The sequence below is a fragment of the Somniosus microcephalus genome, chromosome 8 (genome assembly GCF_052327205.1).
Source record: "Somniosus microcephalus isolate GS21.2 chromosome 8, FLI_Smic_1.0, whole genome shotgun sequence".
NCBI lineage: Eukaryota > Metazoa > Chordata > Chondrichthyes > Squaliformes > Somniosidae > Somniosus > Somniosus microcephalus.
In genome coordinates this window covers 69,665,257-69,673,780 of record NC_140994.1, presented here as the reverse complement: position 1 = coordinate 69,673,780, position 8,524 = coordinate 69,665,257, and the positions used below count along the sequence as shown (strand labels likewise).

Sequence of the window (8,524 nt, the reverse complement as noted above, 5' to 3'; positions counted from 1 at the left end):
CCTCCCCTTTAAGAAGGGGAGGAAGGCCTGCAATACCGCGGCGCGATATTCCCTCAGTGTGCCCCAAGAGGGAGGCGGGGTGCTTTCAGTAGCGCCCCACTTCCCTCTTGGGGTGCAACCACTCAATTTTGGTCACGGGGGCGCTAATTTTTCCGGGGTGCTAAAAGTAGCGTCCCGGCGAAGTTAGCACCCTAAAGGGGGCGCGACTCAATTTTTAGCCATTTGTGTCTGTCTTCACGGAAGAAGACGCAAAAATCTTCCTGGAAATAGTGGAGAACCAAGGTCTAGCAAGAATGAGGAACTGAAAGAAATTACTGTAGTATTAGTGAAAAAATTAGTACTGGAGAAATTAATGGGACTAAAAGCTGATAAACCCCCTGGACCTGATGGACTACATCCTAGAGTTTTGAAAGAGGTGGCTATAGAGATTGTGATGCATTGGTTGTCATTTTCCAAAATTCCATAGATTCTAGAGTGGTTCCCGCAGATTGAAAGGTAACAAATCTAACCCCACTATTTAAGAAAGGAGGGAGAGAGAAAATGGGGAACAACAAACCAGTTAGCCTGACATCAGTAGTAAGGAAAATGCTAGAATCTATTATTAAGCACGTGATAACAGGGCACTTAGAAAATAATAGAGTCAACACGGATTTATGAAAGGGAAATCATGTTTGAGAAATCTGTTAGAGTTTTTTGAGGTTGTAACTAGCAGAATAGATAAGTGGGAACCAGTAGATGTGGCTTATTTGGATTTTCAGAAGGCATTCGATAAGGTGCCACACAGGAGGTTATTAAACAAAATTAGGGCTCATGGGATTGGGGGTAATATATCAGCATGGATTTGAGGATTGGTTAATGGACAGAAAACAGAGAGTAGGAATAAATGGGTCATTTTCGGGTTGGCAGTCTGTAACTAGTGGGGTATCGCAAGGATCAGTGCTTGGGCCTCAGCTATTCACAATCTACATCAATGATTTGGATGTAATATATCCAAGTTTGCTGATGATACAAAGCTGGGTGGGAATGTAATTTCTGAGGAGGATACAAGGAGGCTTCAAGTGGATATAGACAGGCTACGTGAGTGGGCAAGAACATGGCAAATGGAATATAATGTGGAGAAATTTGGTTATCCACGTTGGTAGGAAAAATAGAAAAGCAGAGTATTTTTTAAACGGTGAGAGATTGGGAAATGGTGGTGTTCAGAGGGACCTAGGTGTCCTCATACACGAATCACTGAAAGTAAACATGCAGGTGCAGCAAGCAATTAGGAAAGCAAATGGTATTTATTACAAAAGGATTTGAGTATAAGAGTAAAGACATCTTACTGTAATTATATAGAGCCCTGGTGAGACCACACCTGGAGTATTGTGTACAGTTTTGGTCTCCTTACCTAAGGAAGGATATACTTGCCATAGAGGGAGTGCAACAAAGGTTCACCAGACTGGTTCCTGGGATGGGGGGGATTGTCCTATGAGGAGAAATTGAGTAGACTAGGTCTATATTTTCTGGAGTTTAGAAGAATGAGAGGTGATCTCATTGAAACATACAAAATTCCTAAAGGGCTTGACAGGGTAGATGCAGAGAGGATGTTTCCCCTGGCTGGGAACCAGGGGTCACAGTCTCAGAATAAGGGGTCGGCCATTTAGGACTGAGATGAGGAGAAATTTCTTCGCCCAGAGGGTGGTGAATCTTTGGAATTCTCTACCCCATAGGGCTGTGGAGGCTCAGTCGCTGAGTATATTCAAGATAGAGATCGGTAGATTTTTGAATATTAACGGAATCAAGGGTTATGGGGATAGTGCAGGAAAGTGCAAATGAGGTAGAAAGTCATCCATGATCTTATTGAATGGTGGAGCAGGCTCAAAGGGCAAAATGGCCAACTCCTGCTCCTATTTCTTATGTTCTTATGACAAAAGACCCAAGAGCAGCCTGGAGAGCGACAGCAGCTGAGAAGGAGAGGGACTCACAGCGAGATCAAGGAACTTGAGCTGAATTGCCCTGCAATACTCAATGGCAATAAAGCACGATATTGCCAGCCTATTCCTCCCCCTTCGCTCTCACTTTTTCTCTCACCATTTCCCACATTCTCTCCAACAGCAGCTCTGACAGGAAAGGGAAGGGAGCAAAATGGAGGGAAATGTAGGGGAGAGGGAAGTGTGGTGTCAAATCTGGTTTGCAAAACGCTCGGGTTTTGTTGAATCCCCTGAGTATTTTCCAAACCTACCGAAACTTAATTTCAATGTTTAGGGAATTGAGATTCATATGTCCACATACTCTATCATTTAAAGCTGTAATTTTTGGCAGGCAGCTCTGACCAGCTCTCTCCTAATCAGGACATTTACAGCCAGGCCGTAGACAAGCAATGCAATCTGAGTTCTGCTGATTGTAACTTGCTTTAGTTTAAAGGCTCTCGAAGTGTCAACAGTCTCGCTGGAATGCTTTAACCTGCACTGACTACCTGTAGCCCTAGAACTCAGAGACACCAAATGCTGGCTTGCTGCCAAAACTGAATTTGCACATTTACTCAACAGATCGATATTTAATCAGCACCCTGTTCAAACTGTACAACAAGCAGATAGTTGGCAATTCAGATTAACATGGCTAGGTAAAGAAAGAAATAACGACCTGCATTTATATAGTACCTTTCACAATCTCAGGACATCCCAAAGCATTTCACAGTCAATGATGTACCTTTGAAGTGTTGTCACAGCTGTAATGAAGGAAATGCGGCAGCAATTTTGCACACAGCAATGTGATAATGACCAGCTAATCTGTTTTCTTGTGATGTTGACTGAGGGATAAATATTGGTCAGGAGATCGGGGAGAACTCCGCTACTCTTATTCAAAATGAGTTCAAAGATGGGGAAAAAATTCAGTATCGACCATTTTGGGGCACTAACATTACCTAGGTGCTAAATTTAGTGCCCGGCGAAAAATAGCGCTGGCGATCGCTAGCGTCAGCTTTAGTGCCCCAAGAAGCACTCCACTTCCGTCTTAGAGCGCTAACCCCGAATATCAGGGTGGTGCGTTCTGCAGCGCTACGCACTGGACCACGTAGCACTGTCGCATGGAAGGGCTCTTCCCCTCAGTAAAGGGGAGGGTCCAAGCCCAAAACTCTGCAGGACCCTACCTGGACCACCGGGGAGCGGGGTGCCATGCCAGCAGCCCGGCACACAAGAGAAATGCTGGGCTGCCGGATTGCGGCACGGACCCCGTGTTCAACAAGTAAGTCGGCTGATTTTTTTTCCCCGCCCGCCACCTCCCCTTTACTTATCACCCTGCAAGCCTCCTTCCACTCCGTTCCTGCCCCCTGAATTGGTCACTGTCATCGCCCGGTGCAGATTCAGGGGGCGCGAGCCAGTTTTGGGGTGAAAACTGGGCGCTGCGCACGACACCTGTGCAGCAGAGGGGATGCTACTGGTTACCACTGCTGGGGATGCTAACGAGAGGTGCAAATGCACCGATTTCCAATTGTTGTATTTGGTTAGAATTAAGGGACAATGGAGGAGCTATTATGCTGCTGGGTGTATACTATAGGCTCCACATAGTGGGAAGGAGGTAGAGGAGCAAATTTGCAGACAAATTGCGGAAAGGTGGAAGAACTATCATGAACAGTTTTGATAGAGTAAGTAAGAATTTTTTTTTCCAGTGGCAGAAGGATGAGTAGCCAGAGGACACAGTTTTAAGGTAATTGGCAAAGGAACCAGAGGCGACATGAGGGGAAAAACGTTTACACGCTGAGTTCTTATAATCTGGAATGCACACTTCTGACAGAACAGCACTGAAGTGTCAGCTCAGATTGTGTGTTCAGGTCTCTGGAGTGGGACTTCAACCAACAGCCATCTGAATCAGAAGCGACAGAGCTACCACTGAGGCATGGCTGACACAGGTACTAGTTCAATTGAATAAGTTTGGTTTTCCCAATGGCTCATCTGGTTAAAGCAGTGAATAGTTCAGCCATGTAAGCAGAAAGATCCCAGGATCCAATTCGGGATTCCTGCTGGCTGCAAGTTCCCTAGTATCAGCTGCCTGAGCCTTTGAGGATCTTTGCTGTGACCCTCTTGTGCCTATTTTCAGGGAGGCTGCAAGGCTGGCTGGTGGGGAGGGGCAATGGGGGTTGTGGTGTTAAAGTGCACCATGACGGTATGGGACAGGCTCCATGGTCCAGCTGCTCTTTTCCTGTCTGTTGTTTTCACTTGTTCCTGTGTTTGAGCTTCTGGTTGTTATTTGAGTTGTCAGCTTTTTTGGAGCTGCTTATTCCTGAGTTCCTAGGTTGGCCAGAGTGTAATCATTTCCCTATCGCTATTCCTATCTGAATGTGTAACAAAACTAATAAATATTTAAACATATTTCTTACAGTGATACTGAGAGGGACTCCCTGAAAGTGAAATTACTTCAGCTACAATGTCACTTCACGTGGAATCTGCAGGTGGAAAATGTTGAGTGGGATGATTTGCAGGAACGACTAAATTATGCAATAAAGTCTGGTATTGTGAAATATCAAACCATGGCTTACAATCTACTTGCTTTTGTAAACTGTATGCGAGGCAACTGTGAGGAGTCGTTCAATAATTTATGGGAAGCTGAAGAGATTCTGAGGAAGAATCATGAATTTGAAATTGAAAAATGGATCATCACCTATGGAAACTATGCCTGGGTATATTATCACATGGGAGAACTGGTAGAGGCCCAATCCTACCTCGACAAGCTGGAGAGGATCTGTCAACAATTTACTGATGGCTCTCGGTATACAGCACTGATACCTGAAGTATACGGGGAGAAGGGTTGGTCACTGTTGAGATTTGGCAGGAAATATTATGAAGAGGCAAATGAATGTATTGAGAAGGCTCTGGAGGGGGATCCTGATGACATTGAATGGAATGCAGCTTATGCAACTTCTCTGTTTCGACTTAAAGAAACCTTTGGAGACCCACAGCGTCCTGAACACTGCAAGGTAGTGAAGCAGTTACACCGCGCCTTAGCACTGAACCCAAATGACTCTTTTGTCAAGATCATGTTGGCTCTAAGACTACAGGAATTCAATCAAACAGACGAATGTTCCGGATTACTTGAAGAAGTGCTACTGAACTCTCCTGATGATCCATATATAATTCAGTATGCAGCCAAAGCTTTAAGAAAACAAGGATTTGTTGAAAAAGCCTTACAGCTATTGAAAAAGGCACTGAAGGTTAAATCAGCTTCTGCACTCCTTCACCACCAGATTGGCTTATGTTACAAAACTAAGCTGATTGCACTGCGGAGAAAACCTTCTCAATACTTTGCTCGTGAAGACAGCAGAAAATTGATTAAACTTTGCAAGTGCCATTTTCAAACAGCGTTTGATCAGAAACCCTCGCTTATTTTTGCAATAGTTGATTTGGCAGAAATTCTTGCAAAATGTGGAGAATATTCCAAAGTCGATGATATCTACGCCAACCTGCTTAGAAATAAAGATTACAACCTTTGGAATAAACAATTAATACATTGGAGCTATGGATCATACCAGCTGTCTCAGAAGGGATCCCAGCTGAATGCCATTCATCATTTCAAGCAATGCTTTAAACTCAAAGTTAACAGCAACACAAACAAGGAATGCCGCGCAAAATTGAAACAAATTGCTGAAGATCGAATGAATAATGATTCAAGAGACAGTGTAGCCTTTGGTATATTGGGGCTAATACACCAGGTTGATGGCAAAAAATCAGAAGCCATTAAATTATTTGAGAAAGCCCTGGAGTGTGATCGTGATAATGAAGAATTTCAAAGTGCTCTACATGAGCTGCGTCAGGCTACATAGGGCAATGTAGGGGAGAGATAAGGGGGGACATGGTTGGGATTAGAGTGGAATTGGATTTCAATGAAGTGGAGAGGGAAGTGTGGTGTTAAATCTGGTTTGCAAAGCGCTCGGGTTTTGTTGAATCCCCTGAGTATTTTCCAAACCTACCTAACCTTAATTTCATTGCGAGCGAATTGAGATTCCGCTCTCCACATTCACTAACATTTAAATCTGTAACATTTGGCAGACAGCTCTGACCGTGTTGTTTCCTAACATGCACAAAGCTCGCTCCTGAACAGGACAGTTACAGCCAGGCCGTAGACAAGCAAAGTAAACTGGGTACTGCTGACTGTAACTTGCTTTAGTTTAAAGGCTCTCGAAGTGTCAACAGTCTCGCTGGAATGCTTTAACCTGCACTGACTACCTGTAGCCCTGGAGCGCGGAGAAACCAAATGCTGGTTTGCTGCCAAAACTGAATTTGCACATTTACTCAACAGACCGATATTTAATCAGCACACTGTTCAAACTGTACAACATGCAGATAGTTGGCAATTCAGATTAACACGATTAGGTAAAGGAAGAAATAACGGCCCGGAATTTGCGGTACTGATGACGGCGAACTGGCAGCGCACGCCGTCATTTCGCCTTTGACACTGACCGCAACTTCAGTATTTAGCAGGTGCGCAGCCTAACATCGCAATCCTGAAGTTGCGGTCTGTCATTCACTGCTCCTCCACAGTCTGCGCTCTGCCTCCCCCTCACCCCCTGCCCCGCCCCCACACAAAGCCGGCAATCGGTGTAATCTGTCAAATTATGGAAACTGACCAAAACTTTGTCCCTTCCGCGGTAACACCGCTGTTTAATACCCCATTAAAAGTTAGACCCTTTGGATTAGGTGTAACTGGGGTTTTAACAGCGTATTGACTGCTAAGCAAAGGCTATGGCCCTGAAAAACTAATTTTAAGTTTATGGAGTGTCGAATTTATCCATTTTAATAAAAATTTACATTTTTAAAAACAATTAATTTTTTTTAATGTTCATCTTTATTTCATGTTTGCCCTTTCCCCGTGGGAGAGCCCCAATCTTTGCTTTGTTCTCTCTAACATTTTAAATAAGTTGGAATTTTAAGAGCTGTCTGTGAGAATTCCTCGTTATTGATTGGCTGCTTAGACAGCTTGCTGAGTTCACAGCAGCTCTTCGCTGGGAATCCGTTGATTTGAATTACGCATCGGAAAACCCGAAAATCCTTGCCACCGAGATCACAAGCTTTTTGTGCGAAGCTTACTTCGGGGCCAGCGGCGAACGCCTTTGCTTGGCCGCTGACCGCAAACTACGAGCCATTGACTTGCATTTATATAGCACCTTTCACGATCTCAGGACATTTTACAGCCAATGACCTACTTTTGAAGTGCAGTTACTGTTGTAAGGAAGGAAACACAGCAGCCATTTTGCCATTTAGCAAAGTCCCACAAACAGCAATGTGATAATAACCAGATAATCTATTTTTAGTGATGTTGGTTGAGGGATAGATATTGGTCCGGACACCGGGGAGATCTCCCCCACTGTTCTTCGAAATAATGCCGTGTGATCTTTTACGTCCACCTGAGAGGATGGACCAGGCCTCGGTTTAAAGTCTATTCCAAAAGTGCAGTGTAGAACTCCCTTAGTACCACACTGATGCGTCAGCCTAGATTTTGCGCTCAAGTCATTGGAGTTGAACTTGAACCCATAAGCTTCTGACAAAGAGGGCAATGGACTGAGCCACAGCTGACAGAGGTACTAGGAATGGTAGCACAGTGGTTCAGGAGTTCAAGTCCCACCACGGCAGCTGGGGAATTTAAATTCAGTTAATTAAAGAAATCTGCAATATAAAAGCTAGTACAGGTAGACTACCCTTTAACCGAAACCCTCTAAAAACCGAAGGTTTTTTTGGTCAGCGTAAGTCGTGCGCACGACATGACCAGAGTGGCGCACGACTTACAGGCCTAGCCGGATAAGGGATAGTGTAGCATTTTTCCGCACTTCTGAAAACCGAAATCACTCAGCGTAAGTCGTGCGCACGACCCCGACCCCTGCCGACCCCCACCCCCGACCCCCCCACCGACCCCCCCGCCGAACCCGACCCCCGCCGACCCTGACCCCCACCGACCCCCCCGCCGAACCCCACCCCCGCCCCATTTCGGATAAGATATAGTGTACCAGCCTTTATCCGCACATCCGAAACCAGAAAACCTCTGAAAGCTGAAAGTGGCGCAAAGCATGACTTCTGAAAACCGAAATCACTTAACGTAAGTCATGCGCACGACCCCGACCCCCGCCGACCCCCACCCCCGACCCCCCGCCGACCCCCCCGCCGAACCCGACCCCCACCGACCCCCGACCCCCCCACCGAACCCCACCCCTGCCGACCCCCATCCCCGACCCCCCCGACCACGACCCCCCGCCGACCCCCACCCCCGACCCCCCCGACCACGACCCCCCGCCGGCCCCCACCCTCGACCCCCCCCGACCATGACCCCCCTCCGACCCCCCCCGACCACGACCCCCCGCCGACCCCCACCCTTTCGGATAAGGGATAGTGTATCCTTTATCCGCACTCCTGCAAACCGAATTACTCTGAAAACCGAAGTGTTTTCGCTCACCTTCCGAAATCCGAAATTTTCCAAAAACCGAAACACGGCTGGTCCCGAGGTTTTCGGATAAAGGATAGTCTACCTGTATTAGTAATGTAAGGGGTTTCCTCTCCAA

General features: G+C 46.1%; 1 pseudogene; it reads left to right on the top strand.

Annotated features, from left to right (window-relative positions):
• The first annotated feature begins 214 nt into the window (after positions 1–214).
• LOC147113626 (interferon-induced protein with tetratricopeptide repeats 5 pseudogene) lies at positions 215–6,796 on the top strand (annotated as a pseudogene).
• Positions 6,797–8,524: the final 1,728 nt, after the last annotated feature.